General features: G+C 42.1%; 1 protein-coding gene across 4 annotated transcripts in view; it reads right to left on the bottom strand.

Moving 5' to 3' along the window:
• The window catches only part of pde8b (phosphodiesterase 8B), a 105,010-nt gene that overhangs the window by 42,399 nt on the left and 38,957 nt on the right, over window positions 1-23,654 (bottom strand). The gene's annotated exons all lie outside the window — the stretch shown is intronic.

The raw sequence follows: 23,654 nt of genomic DNA, 5'->3' as shown, positions 1-23,654 counted from the left end.
CTTGATATTAGCGCACGCTATTACGCACATAGCAGTTACTTTCTGAAAACTACTGTTCTGAAAATTACCATTTCCCTAAAAACACAGCATGCATCACTCTAGGACAATCACATACTTAAAAAAAAAATCCGACTGCAAACTCCATCTTGTCACCACAGACAATCACCAGCTGCAATTTTGTTCAGTAACGCCTACTCCTGAGAGGCGTTAAGTTTAACAGTTATTATTATCACATTTTATGCATTTAATGCTTCATATATGTTTGTGAATCATGCGTTAGTATTATTTTTATGCGATAATTACCACAATGTGATAAAAATAACGCTTTGCGATAATGCGCTTTTTAACACATGCGATATGAGTGATAGCGCATTCGAAATTAAGTTGATGAATCGGTACTTATTTATCGCATGCTTTTTAACGCAAAAAAGTATGCGCTAAGTGTTCATGACCTTTAGTGAATAGGCCCCTAAAACTGAAATGCTGACAGTTGTTAGGCAACCAGTTCTTGATCCGGCAACCAAAAAAAAAAGAGGATTTGAGCTTATTAAGGTCATTCTTTCCTGCTTATTTCTATTCAGGCCTGTACCTATTCATCTGCCATTCTGAATGCCAAACTGCTGCCTGGTTGCTAGGGAATTAAGTTCTACCTAGACAAAAGTTAAAATTCAAAGCCTGACAGCTGTGCACCGACGCAAATAATTCAAAACTTGCAAACAACAACAAATAAAGATCAAACTCAAATTGTCTATTGTCTACCATTGTCTACAACATACTTAAACTTACTAAAAAAGCTTACTTATTTCTTTGCATAGTCAGTTACATTTTAACTTCACAAGCAATAGAAGAAAACAATACAAGACAGGAATGGGATCCCTTATGCAGAAACCAATTATCCAGAAAGCTCTGAATTATGGGAATTATAGTCTATTTTAACCAAATAATTTCATTTTTTAAAATTGATTTAATTCTTCTCTATAATAATAAAACAGTACAGGTATGGGATCCCTTATCCGGAAACCCATTATCCAGAAAGCTCCGAATTACGGAAAGCCTGTCTCCCATAGACTCCATTTTAATCAAATAATTCAGAATTTTAAAACTGATTTCCTTTTTCTCTGTAATAATAAAACGGTACCTTGTACTTGATCCCAACTAAGATATACATAATCCCTATTGGATGCAAAACAATCCTATTGGGTTTATTTAATGTTTTATTGATTTTTTTAAGTAGACTTAGGGTATGGAGATCCAAATTACGGAAAGACCCCTTATCCGGAATACCCTTGGTCCCGAGGATAACGGGTCCTATACCTGTACACTGTAATTGATCCTTATCTTATCCTATAATTAATCCTTATTGGAGGCAAAACAATCTTATTGGGTTTATTTAATGTTTAAATAATTTTAATAGACTTAAAGCAAAGATCCCCATTACAGAAGACCCCTTATCTGGAAAACTTCAGGTTCCAAGCATTCTGTATAACAGGTCCCATACCTGTATTCCTAGAACAGTGATCTTACACATAATTGTACTCAAAAGTCCTCTTGGAATTGATCCACTCTTTCTGGGTTGTAAATGTAAAAGGAAAAAAGGTTTTATTTAATTTAATTAAATTAAATTCTAATTTAATTGTTTTTTTCTTCCTAGTTACACCCCCTATATAACAAACCCCTCCATAACAGCAATAAAGATAAAGAGAGAAGTTCCTTATACAGAACTGATTATGTCTAACAGAATTCTACATATTCCAGAAAACTAGTAAAATGCAAGATTGTTTTGTTTTTAACTTGAAGACAGAAAAAGATGCATTTTGAATCAAAGCCATATTGGCTCCCGTTGAACAAATGTGCACATTTCCCCTTTAAAGGGCAAGTAACACAAAGAAGATGATAGGTCTTTATGTATATAATTTAATATACAGTGTACAGTAAACCTGTAATTGTAAAAAGTGTGTTTGCTTCAGAAGCTTTAACTAAATGTTTGTTTTAAATGTTTGTTTATAAATAAGCTCTTTGCTGCAATAAAGACTGGCTTGGATATTTCTGTAGGGATTGAGCCACATTACAAGCAAAGGACAGGGAGGGATTTTTTTTTTTTACATTTGAAGTTTGTATGTTTGTTTTTCCCCAGTCAGTGCTCCCTGGAGCACCTGGAGTGCTCCCACAATTTCCTCTGCATAAAAGTTAAGGGTTCCCAAGTGATTCCCACTAACTTGCCATTACTTTATCCCACAACAGTTACCATTCAAGTGAACAGAAGTGGCTGCCAACCAAGAAGGCTGCTTTAATTGCCATCTTTTTCCATAAGAGGCCTGTGGAGATGCCCTCGGCACCACCTACCTCTGCTTATGGCATTGCTCCCCAAAACCACTTTTTTATAGACTGGCTCCTCCAAGGCTCAGAGCTGCAAAACATTTTTTTGGCCCCCAGCAAGCCCATAATGTTCAGAGATCTCTTTGTTTCACATCATTATAGTAAAACCATCCCACTCTGAAACATGTCAAATAATTGGGATAATTGCCCCGCAGCATGAAAAATCTTGGGTGAGTGCTGGACATGGTCATTAAAATAATGAAGAGTAATGCACAATAAATGAGTCCCCTTTAGATAAAGGAGCACGCCATAATGAGTAAAATGACATTGAAGTACAATAATGAATCGTATGTTGAATAACATCTATTTCCCCATTTGTGATATACCCAGCATTATCAGTATAATTGTGTATAACACAGTACCTTGGTTTCTCATAGCAATATGTATGTGTTTGTATAGTAAATAAATGTCAATGGGGAGTTCAAAAATAGAGAAAAACAGTAAGAAGCTAAACCTGGAAGCAGCCACTGACCCATTTCAGCTTTAAACAAATGTACATTACCTGTATAATTGTTAGTACAGATATAGAAACCCATTATTCAGAAATCTCCAAATTACAGGAAGGCCATCTGCCATAAATTCGACTTTAATCAGATAATCACATTTTTATAAATTATTTGCTTTTTCTCTGAAATAATAAAACAGAACAGGTATGGGTCCTTATGGTTTTCTAGATAAGGGATCTTTCCGTAATTTGGATCACCATACTTTAAGTCTACTAAAAAATAATTTAAACATCAAATGAACCCAATAGGATTAATTATATCTTAGTTGGAATGAAGAACAAGGTACTGATATTACAAATACAGAGAAGAAAATCATTTTTAAAAATGTGAATTATTTAATTAAAATGGAGGCTTTAGGAGATGGCCTTTTTATAATTTGGAGCTTTTTGATTAACAGGTGTCCAAATAAGGGATTCCCATACCTGTACCTTGTACTTGATCCCAACTAAGCTATAATTAATCCTTCTTAAGGGGCACTGTTTTTAAAGGTAATTAGAGTAAAGCTTAATTTAGGAATTTATGCCCAATTATGCCCAATGAGAAAAAGCCTCACATGTCGATACAGAGCATACAAGGAATGTATCAACAGGGTCGGACTGGGGGGTGCAGGGCCCACCGGGGCTCCCGCCCCAGGGGCCCTGCAGGTGCTCCAGCCAGCCCTGTCCCCTGCCCCCCCCAGGGGCCCCCCTAACCCCCCCGCAGGGCCCCCACCTGACGTCCTGCCCGAGCTGGTATAAACTGAACGCGACAGTGGAGGAACAGTCAGAAGGGAGGAGCGCCGGCAAAGGTCGGACTGGGCCGCTGGGGTCCACTAAGGCTGGGGCCCACCGGAATTTTTCCCGGTGTCCAGGCGGCCCAGTCCGACCCTGTGTATCAATAACCTTCATGTAGCTGCAACCTTATTTGAGTGCTTCTTTTCCTTGGCCCTGTCCTGCATTGTTTACCCAGCTTGAATAGCAGTAATATAAAAGAAAAGACTCTATAAACACAACATTTTTTATTGCCTGTCAGTGGCTGAATGTCCAACCTACCAGCACAACATGCAGTGACCTTCTACAGAAATAAAGCCTTGGGCTTCCATCTAAAAATACATTTATAAGGATAAGGAAGTACATTATATATAAATAACAAAAACAGAAGATTAGTACAATAAATATGCTGTTCCTATAAATCCACAATATACCTTAAGTTTACCTAGGGATAGAGAAGAGATTTCTTACTGATAACTTGAAATAAATCCCCAAAACTCTGCCTGAAGACCCGAATGTAAGCTATGAGAAGCCCATCTGTGAATAAAGCACTACTATACAAAACACTGGCCAATATCAGGCATGCTAATTTGCTCATGGGCAAGCAAAGTATATAATAAAAAAGCAACTGGCTGCTTGCAACTCACCAGGCAGCCAATCACAATTAGCCTAGCAGATGTCTCCAAACTTCTTACAGCCTGCCTACCATTCAGCCAAGGCAGTTGCTATAGCTTAAAGAAAAACTATGTAGGTCTCTTTAAACAATAAATTGCATAAAACAGCTCACATGTAGAACACTGCTTCATTTAAATAAACTATTTTCATAATTTTATACTTTTTTAGTAGTATGTGCCATTGGGTAATCCTAAAAAAATTCCCATTTTAAGTAGGAAGGGCCGCCTTTTAGGATCATTCAATTCACGGTGTACACAAACAAACCAAGGCACACATACATACAACAACAGCCAATTAATGGACAAAGTTCTAACTCCCATACTTCTTCCTGTTCCTGTTAGAGCTGCATTATTTCCTGTTATTTACTGATCTATATATTCCAGTCTGGTAAGATTTGTTAATAGGCCACTTAATATGATGCAAGTGATCTATTGGTTAAGTATTCATTCTGGGGGTATAGTTTTCCTTTAAACCTCATATAGACTTGCAGTATACTTTCACATGTACAGCAGCTTGGTCAATACAAGAACAGCTCTGAAGGTAACCAGGGGGATATCACTAACATTTGTATTTCTTTTTTTTCATGTGAATTGAGGGGGTATTTTTTGCATTAAAATGTTTTTCTCCATTAATTATGCATCAGAACTGCAAAAAACATAACCTAATAGATGTCATGGTCATGCAGAAGTCAATGGTATCTGTCCAAGGCAATATATTTGCAGTCCTGTTACTTTGAGGTGTTTGAGTTTTTTGTTTTTTTGGGGAGCATTAAGCAATGTTTTCACATTTTTGAGAATTACACATTTTTTTTACACAGTTTGGGGGTCCATGTTTTTTTTTTTTTGCAGTTTTTAATAAATCATTGTCATCAATTATTTATATAGTACCAGCAAATATGCAGCACTTCCCATTACATTCTAACAAACAAGGATCTTACCAGAATTTAACAAACAAGTATTCAGAGTAACAATAGGATCAGAGGGCCCTACTCGCAACAACCTATAATCTAAAGCAGTGCTGTCCAACCTCTGTGGTACCGAGGGCTGGAATTTTTCTGGTCTACATGGTGGAGGGCCGATAATGGAAGCCAGTTTTTACCACTCCCCTTTTAAAAACCACACCCACTTGAAACCACACCCATGACCATACCCATATTAATGGTGGTAGTACAGCAAAAACCTGCCATATTCTGCCTTCCCTACCCTGCCTGTGTGTGCCATACACTGCCTGCCCTATGCTGCCTGTGTGTGCCATACTCTGCCTTCCCTATGCTGCCTGTGTGTGCCGTACTCTGCCTAATATTGCCTGCAGTGGCCAAAATCAATTCGCCAGGTATGGATCTGAGAAACTCCCCCCCTACTCTCAAATTGTTTGGGTATTTTATATGGATTAGGCAGAAGCATGCTTAAATAAACACAAAGACAAAAATGTTTTTAAACATGGGAAACTTGACTATTCCACAGACAATGAAAAGTATGTTTTCAGACAACAGGATGGTACATTGAACAAAATTTCAGGGTATTGGCACACCCAGAATGCCTTCCCACTGACAATAAAGTGAATCACCAGTAGGAAGGCATTTCCTCTGGTAATTCACTTTATTGCCCATGGGAAGGCATTTATGGGAGGTTAGTCTCCCACGTAGCCTAGATCTAACCTCCAGTGACTAATCTCCCTGTGTGCCATTGCCCTAACAGGTGACCCACTGATATATCTGCAGCCAGAATAAGAGAATTACATATACTGTAGTACTTACTGGAGAGACATCCATATCAACACTGCATACTCTCAGCCTGTTAGAGAACACATTATACCAGGGGAAGACTGCTTAATCAATTTAATTTAACTTGTTATTCAAACTAATTATGGTCCAAAGTTATACTAAACAAACAAGTAATAACAAAATAAAAATATTAGCACCCCTCTTTACTAGCTATTACAATAAATACTACTACAAGGATATGCATTGTAAATGATGGTAATTATGTAACTATGTTTCTTTTCTCTTGACTGGTTCATGGTGACTTCTTTCTTATATTTGAAATGGACAGGGCCTTGCTCAAATAAAAAGCATTATTTAAAAAAAAAAAATTAGAGCGTTGTAATTAAAATATAATGACCTGTTGCCCTGTATGCATTTGCTTCAGAAAGACAAATATAGTTGTCACAGGGCATCAAGAAGTTTTTAGGACTGAGAGATGGTGTTGGCGATCCCTTGCAATGTTTCCTTAATAGCTTGGCTAAATATGCCCCATGCCCAGTTGGTGGTTTGGCAAGAAACGAATGGCATTTATAATAAAGACTGCAGTGTTCCAAATAGTGGGGTTGTTTCACAAGCATAAGTAGCTGAATTAATATCAAGCAAATACAAAGTAGTTACTGCTTGAAAGAATGCACTTTAACAGTCGCACACATAGTGACACCTGGATTCATACAGATACTAGTCCAAACAAATACAATCACAGACCATTTTTCCATCTGAACACTAGCAGCCTGTTTAGTATATAATTAATAGCAAATGTAATTAATCTTGTGCATGAAATACTCCACACTGATACATCACAAGCATGAATGGCTGTTACTAAACCCCTATTTACTCTCACAGGCTGTTGTTTTAGAGATAACAGGCTCATTGGTGAGTGAACCCAGCGCCCATTCAATGCTTTTCATTTTTCCTGTTACACTTCCCAAATTAGGGGATGCCTTTAAAACCATAGACAGCAAAGCTGAATAACACCAGGGTACTAGAAGAAATTCTGGAGGCCCTGAATTGGAGGTGGGTGTGGGTGGGATATGTTATCAGTTTTGGACTGGAATTCAAAAAAGGCCCTGGAGGCCCAAACAGCCCCCCCAGCCCAATAAATAGTGACTGTATATGGCACCTTACAGCAGCCCCTCTGGTATTTGCAAGAATCTTCCAATCTGGTCTGGATTCTATGGTCGGAGGCAGCTATTAGTGGTGGCCGGTCTCACAGGGGGGTTCAAGGGCCCCCAGTCTGACACAAGTGAAAAATCTGGACAGTGCTGGGAAAGCTAGTCAGCACTGCGATACTCGTTCTTCTAATAAAACAAGATAAAATAAAATAAAATAAAAACTCTAGATGCACAAATTGTCATGGCAGATAGTACAATTCTTTCTTGGTTTTTCAAAGTAATAGAATGAGTAAAGTTTTCATGGAATGCAATTAAATTCCAACTGACTACACAGTCCCCTGTTTGAATGGAATCCCACTATAGCCACAGTTAAGAGCATCTAAAATATAATAAAAATAACAAAAATGGCTTGTCCCATTGAAGAAGCAGGGGCTAAGAGAGCTTACAATCCAGTGTTTTGTCAAGAAACCCCCCCTCATTATTGAAATGCTGCCCATACCAGGAGGGAACTCCCAGATCAGAATGCCATATTGTGATACATAGATGCCCATAAGCAGTAAGTACCCCAGTTCTCTCATGTGCATGCATGTGACGTGCATGTACAAAATGAGCACCACGGTGGGGGCCCCATTTGGGCAGCAACCCATGTAACCACCACCCCCCCCCCAAATCTGGTATAGCATATGCATCCTAGAACAGCCACAGTGTCCTCCATATACATCCCAGAACAGCCAGGGTGCCCTCCATATGCATCCTAGAACAGCCACGGTGCCCTCCATATGCATCCCAGAACAGCCACGGTGCCCTCCATATGCATCCCAGAACAGCCAGGGTGCCCTCCATATGCATCCCAGAACAGCCACGGTGCCCTCCATATGCATCCCAGAACAGCCACGGTGCCCTCCATATGCATCCCAGAACAGCCAGGGTGCCCTCCATATGCATCCTAGAACAGCCACGGTGCCCTCCATATGCATCCCAGAACAGCCACGGTGCCCTCCATATGCATCCCAGAACAGCCAGGGTGCCCTCCATATGCATCCTAGAACAGCCAGGCTGCCCTCCATATGCATCCTAGAACAGCCGGGGTGCCCTCCATATGCATCCCAGAACAGCCAGGGTGCCCTCCATATGCATCCCAGAACAGCCAGGCTGCCCTCCATATGCATCCCAGAACAGCCAGGGTGCCCTCCATATGCATAGTTACATAGTTACATAGTTACATAGGGTTGAAAAAAGACCAGTGTCCATCAAGTTCAACCCATCCAAGTAAACCCAGCACACCTAACCCACACCTACCAATCTATACACTCACATACATAAACTATAAATACAACCACTAGTACTAACTGTAGATATTAGTATCACAATAGCCTTGGATATTCTGATTGATCAAGAACTCATCCAGGCCCCTCTTAAAGGCATTAACAGAGTCTGCCATTACCACATCACTAGGAAGGGCATTCCACAACCTCACTGCCCTCACCGTGAAAAACCACCTACGCTGCTTCAAATGGAAGCTCCTTTCCTCTAATCTAAAGGGGTGACCTCTGGTGCGTTGATTGTTTTTATGGGAAAAAAGAACATCCCCCAACTGCCTATAATCCCCTCTAATGTACTTGTACAGAGTAATCATGTCCCCTCGCAAGCGCCTCTTTTCCAGAGAAAACAACCCCAACCTCGACAGTCTAACCTCATAGCTTAAATCTTCCATCCCCTTAACCAGTTTAGTTGCCCGTCTCTGCACTCTCTCCAGCTCATTAATATCCTTCTTAAGGACTGGAGCCCAAAACTGCACTGCATACTCAAGGTGAGGCCTTACCAGGGACCTATAAAGGGGCAAAATTATGTTCTCATCCCTTGAGTCAATGCCCTTTTTTATACAAGACAGCACTTTATTTGCTTTAGAACTTTATTTGCTTTAGCATCCCAGAACAGCCAGGGTACCCTCCATATGCATCCCAGAACAGCCAGGGTACCCTCCATATGCATCCCAGAACAGCCAGGATGCCCTCCATATGCATCCCAGAACAGCCAGGGTGCCCTCCATATGCATCCCAGAACAGCCAGGGTGCCCTCCATATGCATCCCAGAACAGCCAGGGTGCCCTCCATATGCATCACAGAACAGCTATGATGCCCTCCATATGCATCCCAGAACAGCCAGGGTGCCCTCCATATGCATCCCAGAACAGCCAGGGTGCCCTCAATATACATCACAGAACAGCAAGGGTGCCCTTCATATGCATCCCAGAACAGCCAGGGTGCCCTCCATATGCATCCCAGAACAGCCAGGGTGCCCTCCATATGCATCCCAGAACAGCCAGGGTGCCCTCCATATACATAACAGAACAGCAAGGGTGCCCTCCATATGCATCCCAGAATAGCCAGGGTGCCCTCCATATGTATCCCAGAACAGCCAGGGTGCCCTCCATATGCATCCCAGAACAGCCAGGGTGCCCTCCATATGCACCCCAGAACAGCCAGGGTGCCCTCCATATACATCCCTCCCAGAACAGCCAGGGTGCCCTCCATATGCATCCCAGAACAGCCAGGGTGCCCTCCATATGCATCCCAGAACAGCCAGGGTGCCCTCCATATGCATCCCAGAACAGCCAGGGTGCCCTCCATATGCATCCCAGAACAGCCAGGGTGCCTCCATATGCATCCCAGAACAGCCAGGGTGCCTCCATATGCATCCATATGCATGGGGACCTCTTGGGAGGTGTGGGCCCCCTGGGTTGCCAGCCCTGGTCGGCTCTGCACCCCCCAGTCTGACCCTGGTTTGGGCTGCTGGTTGATTAGACCAACAAAACAATTTGTATAATTTTTGTAGTGTTTTTGCATATTGTTTCTTTTTGGTACAGTTGATACTGCCTATATCCCACCTTACAGTTACATCCCGCCAGATGGAATCATGGGTATTCTTCCCTTAATGCGGTATATATGCAAAGCAGTAAGGCATGACCAGGATACTGATCAGTTCTATTCTTCCCCAGGCAAAGGAAATGTATTTACTAAGAAAATCAAATGTGTGATTCAACCTAAAAATGAGAGGAATTGTGTATAAGTAAACACAAGTAATTGTGTGATAAGTAAAATGTTCAGTTTATGTTCTCTTGGTGTGCTCTTTGTGCTGTGGGTTTATGATTTTGTATGGGTTGGGGGAATGTGCGTGACAGTGGGAGAAAAGTGACACCAGGGAAATGGCAAACATTTTGTTAAAATATTATATTAAAATTATGTCAACGCCCACCAGGAACACATGCTTGCCTGTCTATTTATATATTTATTACTAATCCCCACTAAAATAGAATCTGATATTCCCATCCTATAGCAACAAGGCTTGACCTGTCACGGCAGCAGTGACTGCGGGGAGGTGTGGGAAGGCCTACAACAAGCCTCCTTATCAGAGGGCAAACACCGTGCGCCTATGTCAAATAGCTGTTGCTTCAACAGTTTTTTCTATAAATATCTGGTAAATTCTTAGGCATAGCTTTTTATATAGCATGAGTGGGAGCAACCATGATTGTGTTCATGAGGTCACCTAATAATGTAACTCTTGTAAACAGTGACCTCTGGTGGTCAAAACAGTAAAATGCCTACTGTGTTTAAAAAGAAATGACATCTGATCAAAGTGCCACTTAGACTAAAGAATATTCAGTAATGTAACTGATCTCTTATAGGACTCCCTGCATTGCCCCCATCCATTTACCTTCAAATTGCAGCATTGTAGCTGCACTGTGGGCCCCCAGCAGGCCCAATGGTGGATGAGCCCTGGTGCAGTAGACTAGTAACGTCACTAGATAAGAGGTCAGATGCCGTAGTTGAGTTAAGCTGGCCACACACTGAAATGTCCCCCGTTTGGCAAGGTCGCAAAACAAACAGATCTTTCCCTGATGTGCCCACCTCAAGGTGAGCAATATTGGACTCATCAGACCACAACAAGGGGGATAGAGAGATTGAAGAGCACATGCAGTCATCGCTCTGAAAAGATAAAACTCTCCGATTAATATCTGGCTGATTTTTGGCCAGATATTGGTTGGGTAGCCCTGTGAGAATTCCCCATGGCCATCTTTAGAATCCCCTGTGGTACAGGCTGTGTAACTTGACTCCTCCACTAGTTTATAATGCTGGGATGGAACTAAGATCACCCTTTTGATGAGAAGGGGGAATGTGTAGTGTAGAGCAGTGCTGTCCAACTGGTGGGCCGCGGGCCGCATGCAGCCCTCGACCCCCCTCTGTGTGGCCCCCCCACCTGTCTGGCTGCTTTGATGGCTTACCTTTGTGTAAGCTTTAAATCGTATCAGTACTGAGATTAAATGGCCCCCTGCATGGTTCTCACCTCAGATTCAGGCTGTAATCCATCTGTATTGTTTAAAAATGTAATCCCCTGTGTTGTTCACACCTTTTAATCTCTGCATTGTTCCCACCCTGCAGTGTTCACACCTCAGGCTCAGGCTCAGATCAACCACATTGTTCACCTCTTCACACCTCATTGTATGTACTGCCTGGCCTATGCTGCCTGTGTATAGGCAGCATAGGGTAGGCAGAGTATGGCACATAGGTAGCATAGGGCAGGGAGGGTATGGCACAAACAGGCAGAGGATGGCACCCACAGGCAGCATAGGACAGGCAGAGTATGGCACACACAGGCAGCATAGGACAGGCAGAGTATGGCACACACAGACAGCATAGGACAGGCAGAGTGCTGCCTGTGTGTGCCATACTCTGCCTACCCAATGCTGCCTTTGTGTGCCATACTCTGCCTACCCTATGCTGCCTGTGGGAGGTGAACCTGGCAGGGGTTTGTTCTGGGAGTTGTTCTAGCAGTTGGAAATAGCCATTAAATGGTCCCTAAGGTGTGTAATTATATGCTGGGGGTTCCTGTCCTATCCACAGGGGAGGAGGCATATGGATTTAAGGGTATGTCTTAATATGACATAATATAATTCTTTAACATATGAATGATGGTTGATATCCCTGCAGCGACCATTGTGATAAAATGGGTGTGGTTTGAAGTGGGTGTGGTTTAAAATGGGGGCGTGACCAAAACTGGCTTCCATTAGCGGCCCTCCACCATGTATGCTAGAGAAATTCCGGCCCTCGGCACCGCAGAAGTTGGACAGCACTGGTGTAAAGTACAAGCCTAAAGGTGGCGCGACCATCGATCAGACCCGCCACTAACCTTCAGGGCTGAAACAGCAGATAAGGAGGTAGAAACAATAGGATTTCTACCTCCTTCTGCCGATTCAGCCCTGACGGCAGATTTTGCTCAGGCGCCTTCTATGGCGACCGATCAAAATCTTTTGACCTGGCTGATCGGCGAGTCGACCGATATCAGCAGCCTCCTGCGATACCGGTCGACTCGCCGACTTGCCAAACACGCACCGAATATCGTACGAAATGAGGTTTCGTACAATATTATCGGTGCGTGTATGGCCAGCTTAAGTCAATGAGTTGTTAGTGTGAGCTTTAGATTCTGTAGTTGGCACTTTTGTAGTGCACTTTAAGGGCACGTGAAGTGGACAGTCAAGCAGCCAAAGATAAAGTATTAGTGGGTTCAGTACCACTGTGATAATCATCAGAGTACTGTGTTATATACAGAGGTACTGGCAAGCTAGAGGTGCTTATTAAAAGGAGTACAGAATACAACAATAAAAGAGAGTGTTTCTAGACACATTATTATTAAATTCGAAGCCATGCGGAATGTGATATATAAATATTTCATTGATAAATGAAATTAAGATCAACTTAAGCTAACAATGTAAATACATATGTTGTACCTATCAATAGAAGTATAGTTATATGCCATTTTCATTTAGTAGTCATTAAGTCTGGCCACAAGGAATGAAGGTGGTCCTGCATAGAGTGACCTCCAGGGTTAGGGTAACTAATTTCTAGTAACTAAGAACAATAACTAAGAATGCAATAACAAAAATAAGTACAAGGTGAGAATAAATGAAAAAATAGAAAAATAAAAGTAAGCAGACGAACCCTGCAATCATAGTATTAGGCCTCATTCAATATAAGCTTCATAATATCTCAGGAGTGGGTAGGAAAGTGTTAAATGGCCTGGTAATTATCACTGGAGACTACAGTCACAGAAAAAGGAGAACATTGGGGTAGTCTAAAGGTGGCCATACACGAGCAGATCCGCTCGCTTGGCGATGTCGCCAAGCGAGCGGATCTTCCCCCGATATCCCCACCTACAGGTGGGCGATATCGGGGAGCATTTAGGTAAAAAAAAAAATAATCCGATCGTTTGGCCCTGGGGCCAAACGATCGGATTATGTGGGCGGCAATGGGGCAGTCGGATCGGGGACCGCATCAACGAGCCGATGCGGTCCCCGATCCAACCGGATTTTCTAACCTGGCCGATCGAGATCAGCCCAATTTCAGGCCAGATATCGGTCGTCCAGGCCGCACTGCTCTCCCCATACACGGGCCGATTAGCTGCCGAATCGGTCCAAGGGAGTTGAAGCCTCACTTCTTGTGTGTGTCCAAAGGGACACTTCTTATTTTCTCTGGAGCCATTATCTAGTCAAATATCTTTAAGAGGTTCTATAGAAATTTGATTATTCTTCCATGCCTTAGCAATGGTACATTGGGCAGCAGTCATGATAACAGTAAATAAATTAAACTGTGATAAAGTGAGCCCGTCTGGTTTTTTACACAATAGGGCAGTAGAAGGGTGTTTTGAAATGGAGATTCTGCATAAAGAATGGACCATTGGATAAACCCTAATCCAGAATCTCTAGCCACTGAGGCAGGACCACCAAACATAAAACATTGTACCTCTGTGGCCACAGCCACCAAAGCATCTTGGGTCAGGCGCGGGGACAAACTTGCAACTCATGCAGTAACTAGGTCTATCTAAGAAGAACGTTATAATTCACTTCCACAAAGAAAATGTTATATGAAGAGCCCTTAACAGTTGACCATATAGATTCCCACCCCTCCAACTCTAACTGGCATTGCATGTCTCAGTGCCAAGGCGTGACGACATATGATCATTTCTCTAAAGGAGCATTAGAGAAGAAATCACTGTATAGCAAGCAGAAATGTACTTTTAAGCTTAGAGCTTTGTAGGTATCAGCTTTCAAAAGACGTTTGGCGCACGGGGTGGCTACTTAAGGGTTTTTGGGCACAAGTTTCTGTGTGCTGCATAGCAGAGAGGCCATAAAAGCCTAGTGACAATACATCAGCTTTGCAAATGCGCCCAATAACATTCAGAATTGGAAGATTACACCTCCATTACTTACAAAGCCCAAGCCATTTGTATAAGGCTCTAAACATTAAAATTCACACGGCTTATTTCTGCAGTTAAGGTTTTCACTGACAGGCAATGCCGTGACTGCATCCACATCCATGATCCATACATAAATGCATAGCGACTAAATCCTTTATGTTCTGCATTGCTCCATAGCAACCAGGGGCCTTTCACTCAAAGACCCCACAAAAGGCGATGAAAAGAATCTCAGGCACAGAGCGGTATCTGCCTTAAAAGAGATTCTCATTCAGAGCCCAACAAAAATATGGCTGAGATTTCAGTTTCCACTCCAGAGCCAAGTGTCCTCGCTAGCTCAGCTCATACGTCTGCAGTGACACCAAACTACGCACACAGTGCTTTCCCGTGCGTTCAAAACATCATTAAAATTCATGATCCTCTTCAGCAGAGCCACAAGATGGACCCTCTGGGGCTGATATGACAAACGCCATCCAAGTGGACAAACAGATCCTTGGACGCTGTGCTCTCTATGTCATTTTGCCAAGCGGTTTCCATACAGAACGACCAATCAAATTTGAATGCAATTTCAATCACAGAGATGCTGATGAAGTCATGACGATGCTTTCTATACAAGATGCTGAAAACCATTCAGGCCATCCTACACCTATACATTTTATGTTATGCTGTTATACAAGAGTTATCTAGACCTGTCCTATACAGAAACCCGTTATCCAGAAAGTTCTGAATTACGGGAAGGCAATCTCCCATAGACTCCATTATAAGGAAATAATTCTATTTTTTAAAAATGATTTTCTTTTTCTCTGTAATAATAAAACAGTACCTTATACTTGATCCCAAAGATATAATTAATCCCTGTTGGAGGCAAAACAATCCTATTGGGTTTATTCAGTGATTTTTAACAGACTTAAGGTGCCCATACACGGGCCGACTATAGCTGCCGATATCGGTCCCTTGGACCGATTCGGCAGCTAATCGGCCCGTGTATGGGCAGAACAGAGCTGCCTGGCCGACCGATATCTGGCCTGAAATTGGCCAGATCTCGATCGGCCAGGTTAGAAAATCCGGTCGGATCGGGGACCGCATCGGCTTGTTGATGCGGTCCCCGAACCGACTGCCCCATAAGCTCCAGGGTCAAACGATCGGATTATTTTTTTTTCAAGTCCCTTGCTACCCGATATCGCCCACCCGTAGGTGGGGATATCGGGTGAAGATCGGCGATGTCGCCAAGCGAGCGGATCTTATAGTGTATGGGCACCTTTAAGTTATGGAGATCCAAATTACGGAAAGGTCCCTTACCCGGAAAACCCCTGGTCCCGAGCATTCTGAATAACAGGTCCCATACTTGTACCAGGGAGCCCTCCAGCTGTTTTTGAACAACTAGATCTAAATCCCCAGCCTGCAATTCTATTTCACAAATGCTCAAGAATTATACTCAATCCAAAAAAAGTTAGGACTAGTTTAATTTATAGCAAAATATGGATAGTGATGTTGACCATAGCAACCAATCAGCAATAAGATTTAGATTAAAGTTAGAAAACAAAAGCAAAGATAGGTTGCTATGGGCAACATCACCGGTGATAATTGTCTCTAATGTTAATAAATACACCCAATATTTGTGTTCACGCGGACATTTAACCCTTCCAAATCCTAATTAACATATGCTAATTAGGATTTGGATTCGGTTTGGCCAGGACCGAACCCTGAATCCAAACCCTGCTGAAAAAGGCCGAATCATGGCCGAATACCGAACCGAATCCTAGAATTGGTGCATCCCTAGTATTTTATGTGATATTGTTTATTTCCATCTGTTTTTTTTTTTTTAAAGTAAAATGGTAAATAGCTAACTAAGCCCTTAGGAAAGTTACGTGATTTAACTAATACCAGTATGGGAGCCATTATCCAGAAACCCTTTATCCAGAAATTTTATGAATTGTGAGAAGGCCATCTCCCATTGACTCCATTATAATCAAATAATTCTAATTTTTAACAATGATTTCATTTTTCTCTGTAATAATAAAACAGTACCTGTACTTGATCCCAACTAAGACATAATTAATCCTTACTGAAAGCAAAACAATGCTTTTGGTTTTATTTAATGTTTGAATTATGTTTTAGTAGCCTTAACAGACTATTTGGTATGGTGATCCAAATTATGAAAAAAACCCCTGGAAAACCTCAGGTCCTGAGCATTCTGGATAACAGGTCCCATACATGTACCAGTATTGGGGAGGAGGGTTGCAGTTGAATATATGTAGCACTACATAAAGAATGCCCCATGTACATCCCCCTTCCTGGGCCAATGACCTAGTGCATGACTGTCCCATCTGGGCTGCTGTTTAATGCCAAGTGGTACTTTTGTTAGTATTTATTCAGTGCTGTAAGTGCATGTGTTCCTGGGCAGCAAACAGGGAGGTCCATGTTCCAATTACAGGAATAATCTACCTGCTTGCATGCACCATAGCTATACCACTCAGGTACCTAACAGATTTCGCTGGCCTAATCTTTATAGCACATTGGTGCTTGGATCGTGCTTCTGCATTGTCAGGATTGAAATTTCAGTAATGTGTGTATGTAGATCAGCCGCCACTGACTACAAAGTCTCAAGCAGTTCAAAGCCTGCAATTAGTCCTGAAAAACACACATTGATAAAGCACCTTTTGTGCCACAGCCCAATGATGAATAGCCCACCGTCTGTTTTATAATTAGAAAGGTGAAACTGAAAACAGAAACATGTTGATAGCAACCTCACCATCCCAAACAAACCACCCGGGTCAGTTTTGTTGATGGGATAAATGTTCAGAACATTCAGTTTGTCTGGCTGACCCTTCAGTTATTCTCCTGTTTGCCCATGGGGAACAAGCATGACTTTGCAAAAAAATTTAATTTACTGCTATAGGTTCCATCTGGGGGAGGTTATAAAGTTCACTTTGCAAATTGGAATGATCACTGGGCAGGTAGGAAAGTAACAGAGAAGGATACTCATGGTAACCCTGAGGTCCCTCTTGCAGGGAAGCAATGGCTTCTGAACATCCCTGAGATACATGACTTCAGCCTCCTCTGTTAAACATTTTATTACAAGTAAAAAGTTGGACTCCCAGCTTGCATCAATGTTTTCAGCTATTTCATCCACTAGAATAGTCAAAACCATATTCAGTATACCTTATATTTAGAGCTGGGCGGTATGACCAAAAATTTATATCACGGTATTTTTCAAAATTATATCGGTATCACGGTATTTGACGGTATATAAATAAAAAATAAATAATAAATATTGGTGGCCCCCCACCCCCCCCAACAACCCCAGCCCCCCCCAACACCAACCCCAGCCCCCCCAACCCCAGCCACAACCCCCCCAACCCCAGCCACAACCCCCCCAGCCAGCCCCCCCAACCCCAGCCACGGTATACCGCCCAGCACTACTTATATTATAATTATAATTTTGGTAACATTCAGTGCAAATATTAAATCATGAAAAACAGCACATGCAAATGTGAGTGTATAGGATTAGAATATACATAGTTATAGAATTAAGTTGGGTTGAAAAAAAGACCAAAGTCCAAGTCCAAGTTCAACCCTTCCAAGTGAACCCAGCACAAACATAAACCCATACTGACCTATCTATCCACTCACATACAGACCCACACTGACCTATCTATACACTCACACACAGACCCATACTGACCTATCTATCCACTCACATACAGACCCACACTGACCTATCTATCCACTCACATACAGACCCACACTGACCTATCTATCCACTCACATACAGACCCATACTGACCTATCTATACACTCACATACAGACCCATACTGACCTATCTATCCACTCACATACAGACCCATACTGACCTATCTATCCACTCGCATACAGACCCACACTGACCTATCTATCCACTCACATACAGACCCATACTGACCTATCTATACACTCACATACAGACCCATACTGACCTATCTATACACTCACATACAGACCCATACTGACCTATCTATCCACTCACATACAGACCCATACTGACCTATCTATCCACTCACATACAGACCCATACTGACCTATCTATCCACTCACATACAGACCCATACTGACCTATCTATCCACTCACATACAGACCCATACTGACTTATCTATACACTCACATACAGGCCCATACTGACCTATCTATCCACTCACATACAGACCCATCCTGACCTATCTATACACTCACATACAGACCCACACTGACCTATCTATACACTCACATACAGACCCATACTGACCTATCTATACACTCACATACAGACCCATATTGACCTATCTATCCACTCACATACAGACCCATACTGACCTATCTATCCACTCACATACAGACCCATACTGACCTATCTATCCCCTCACATACAGACCCATACTGACCTATCTATACACTCACATACAGACCCATACTGACCTATCTATACACTCACATACAGGCCCATACTGACCTATCTATCCACTCACATACAGACCCATACTGACCTATCTATACACTCACATACAGACCCATACTGACCTATCTATCCACTCACATACAGACCCATACTGACCTATCTATACACTCACATACAGACCCACATTGACCTATCTATCCACTCACATACAGACCCATACTGACCTATCTATCCACTCACATACAGACCCACACTGACCTATCTATCCACTCACATACAGACTCATACTGACCTATCTATCCACTCACATACAGACCCACACTGACCTATCTATACACTCACATACAGACCCATACTGACCTATCTATACACTCACATACAGACCCATACTGACCTATCTATCCACTCACATACAGACCCATACTGACCTATCTATCCACTCACATACAGACCCATACTGACCTATCTATCCACTCACATACAGACCCATACTGACCTATCTATACACTCACATACATAAATCCATACTGACCTATCTATACACTCACATACATAAATCCATACTGACCTATCTATAAACTATATATACAAACATTAATACTAACTGTAGATATTACTATCACAATAGCCTTGGATACTATGCTTGTTCAGCATAGCCATCACAACATCACTAGGAAGGGCATTCCCCAACCTCACTGCCCTCTCCGTGAAAACCCACCTATGCTGATTCAAACGGAAGCTTCGTTCCGTTTCCCTGTTTGTCCTGTTTAGCTCAAGAAATAATAAAAAACAAAAATTTTTGTAATTAAATTAATAAGCAAAAAGTATGTTCAGCAAAAGCCCTATTCAATGCACTCATGTAGCTGTGATCTTTACACGCCTCCAGATTAGAGAATACCAAACACATTTTGGAATGGGTTACCCATTGTTTTAGTAAACATGAGTCTGCAAGCTTTGACATTTAACTTACACTCTTATATTTACTGATTACAGGTTTCACCTAACTCTTGATCTTTAGAGAGATAATGCTCCCTCCCACCCCGCAGTACCATGTTCCCATTTGCTGAGCAGTGGAATGCCCAGGTGACTGGATTCCTGCCACTGAGGAAGTCAATTCACACTAAATAGCAGAAGTTGAAACTGCTGCAGTAATCTTACCAAGAGCAGTACATTTATTATTTAAAAAAACATATTTTCTTTTTCTCCATAATAATAAAACAGTGCATTGTACTTAACCCTTACTAAGCTAGAAATAATCCTTATTGAAGGGAAAACAATTTTAATTAATGTTTAAATGATTTTTTAATAGACTCAAGGTATGGAGATCAAAATTATGGAAAGATTCCTTTTCCAGAAAACCCCAGGTCCTCAGAATTCTGGACACATACCTGTATAAAATTATAATTGGGGTCCTATGTATGGCTTTGGTCAGTGGTAAAAAAAAACATATTTCACTAACTATTCGAACTAGCAAACACATTCTGATGCACTGACATCAGATTTGATAAATGCGTCAATTTGTTAAAAAACCTTCATGTGCTAGGGGGCAAGTTGCCCTATGTTGCTGAGCCAAAGGCTAGTTCCACATGAGGTGCATTCTCAGCTGGTGGATATGCAGGCCTATAATTTATTAGCAAAGCAGAATTCGGTGCAGAACTGCATGCATTAGCAGCTTCCGGCTGAATTACCCCCAGGCCGACGCAATGGCTCCAGCAGCCACAACTATCAGATTAAGGGGTAAATTCTTGGCCTGCTTTTATCCTCAGGCCAAGAATCTGGCTCATGTGGCACTAACGTTGAAGGCAAAGATCAACAGTTCAGGCCACCAAAAATACTAGCTAGCCAGCAGTGTTAGTATTGCCTAGAATAACTAAAGGAATTATGTCTGAGGGGAATTTTAGAGATATTACTGCAGAAGAAACACATTTTTCTTTTTTCATCACTTGCACCCTTCACAGTGGACAAACTAAACAAGCATTTAAAGAGCTTTGCCATGTAGCTTACAAATGTAAATTATCCTATATTAAATGTTAATTCAGTTAAGTATATTCCCCAGAGGAAGATATTGTAATTTTCCCAATATACAAACTAGCCAAAAGCATTGGCTGCTCTCCATGGTACTGAATTTTGAAAAAAACTGCCTTTGTTCTTATTTGGCATCTATTGGGTACCTGAGGAAGGGGCTTGTTGCATAGAAGCCTGAAAATTACTGTCGCCCTTCTGATCATCTTCCTATCAAGTAAAGTGTGTGCAGGGAGCTCCCTGATTCTGGGTAAATAGCACTGGCATCAGCCACCTAAAGGATTCAATATAGGAGATCTCACCACAGAAACTGACTCTCCCATGTAACCCTTCATCCCCAAATAGCACCTAATTGCCCTCTTATTAACAGAGCCCCCCCCCCCCAAAAAAAAAAACAAAAAAAAATTTAAAAAAATGTAACAGATTAATGTTGCTACCATTACATGATGGACTTTGGACAATGAAGTGTTTACTTTCGAGTTAACTTTTGTATGGTGTAAAGCAGTGCTGTCCAACTGGCGGCCCCCCTCTGTGTGGCCCCCCACCTGTCTGGCTGCTTTGATGGCTTACTCTTGTGTAAGCTTTAAATGGTATCAGTACTGTGATTAACTGCCCCCCCTGCATGGTTCTCACCTCAGATTCAGGCTGTAATCAGGCTGTATTGTTCAAATATGTAATTCCCTGTGTTGTTCACACCTTTAAATCTCTGCATTGTTCACCCCCTGCAGTGTTCACACCTCAGGCTCAGGCTGTAATCACCCACATTGTTCCCCTGTTCACACCTCAGGAGCAGTAGAAACCCACAAATAATCCCTGCACACTACAAAAAGAACATATACTGAGGTGGTAGTGCAATTAAAAAGTTTTTTAATATATAGTTATTGTGCAGACTGTAGGAGCAGTGCCAGCATTGTGTCACTGTAGGCTGCCTGTGTGTGCCATACACACAGGCATCATAGGGCAAGCAGAGTATGGCACACACAGGCAGGGTAGGGAAGGCAGAGTATGGCACACACAGGCAGAGTATGGCACAAACCAACCAAGAATGGCACACACAGTGAAAGTATGGCACACGCAGGCAGGGTAGGGAAGGCAGAGTATGGCACACACAGGCCAAGTATGGCACAAACCAGCCAAGAATGGCACACACAGTGAAAGTATGGCACACGCAGGCAGGGTAGGGAAGGCAGAGTATGGCACACACAGGCAGGGTAGGGCAAGCAGAGTATGGCACACACAGGCCAAGTATGGCACAAACCAGCCAAGTATGGCACACAGGCAGGGTAGGGAAGGCAGAGTATGGCACACACAGGCAGGGTAGGGAAGGCAGAGTATGGCACACACAGGCAGGGTAGGGAAGGCAGAGTATGGCACACACAGGCAGGGTAGGGCAGGCAGAGTATGGCACACAGGCAGGGTAGGGCAGGCAGAGTATGGCAGGTTTTTGCTGTACTACAACCATTAATATGGGTATGGTCATGTGATAACATGGGTGTGGTTTCAAGTGGGTGCGGTTTCAAAAAGGGGAGTGGTCAAAACTGGCTTCCATTATCGGCCCTCCACCATGTAGGTCGGAAAAAATCCGGCCCTCGGTACAACAGAAGTTGGACAGCACTGGTGTAGAGAGTAATATTCTAACACAACTTTCAATTGGTCTATTTTTTATTGCTTGTGGTTTTTTGATTATTTCACTTTTTGTTCAGTAGCTCAGTTCCGAATTTCGACTATCCGGTTCCCAAACAAGAAGCAAACTGAGGGAGGAAAAAGAGGTCAGCAATAAATGTGAAAGAGATACAGGGTTCTGTGGCTGAGAGGAGAAAATAGCACCGAGCCACTGCTGAAAAATAACCGTGTCATTGCTGCCTGCAGTTTGTACAAAGAGCCATTTAAGGTATGAGAACAAGGTTTGTGGATACATGGTACCAAGGCAATGGTTTTTGGTACCATGTATCCACAAACCTTGTTCTATGTAAGCTCTATGGGGCAGGGAGCTCATGTCTCTTGGAAACTTAGCTCTGGGTAGTCTTTAAAGGGGAACTTAACCCAAACACAACTTAAGCTTTTTGAAAAGTAAATATAATTTCTAGCAACTTTGCAATATACATCAATTAAATACAGCCTTTTCATGAGTGTTAATGTAATAATATGGAACAGTTCCCTAAGCCTGGCCCTCTGTTCCCCTGCTGATCTGGCTGAAAACTTTGAAACTCAAATAAAATGTAACAGTATTCAACAGTCCTCAGCCTGCCTTCAGCCTGCATCCTCCAAATTCCCTGCATATGTGATATCAATAAGGAAAGGAACGTAACAGTGCAATGAATTGTGGGTTATGTAGTTCCTGCATGCTGCCTGTAAGCTGTGGAGAAGTTGTTACAATTTGTAACATCAATGTTTTATTCCTTCCTCCCCTGCCACGATTCCAATTAATGCCGAAAGAGAAGAACTGTTTTGCAGCTGGATTTCAGCATATAAAAATGGTATTTATTCATACTTTCTGAAGGAACATATTACAGTGGCATGTATATTAGGGGTTTCTGTTGCATTCCCTTTTAATGCAACTCTACTTTGTATTTATTTGTATTTATTACCGTACTTTGTATTTATTTCAATTAATGTAATGATTCTGTTTGTTGTATTAATTTATTGATCTGCTGTACACATAAGCAGTACTATATAAATAAAAATATACAGAGCGCTACACCAAGGTTTATTCAGATGTAAGAAAAGGTGGCATTCCATAGTGAAACCCCCAAAAAGTGCATGGCAAAGAAGGTGCATATATCTCGTGTCT

This window comes from Xenopus tropicalis, chromosome 1 (assembly GCF_000004195.4).
Source record: "Xenopus tropicalis strain Nigerian chromosome 1, UCB_Xtro_10.0, whole genome shotgun sequence".
Lineage (NCBI taxonomy): Eukaryota > Metazoa > Chordata > Amphibia > Anura > Pipidae > Xenopus > Xenopus tropicalis.
Note: the sequence above shows the minus strand (reverse complement) of the source record. Positions and strands in the feature narration are given on the sequence as shown.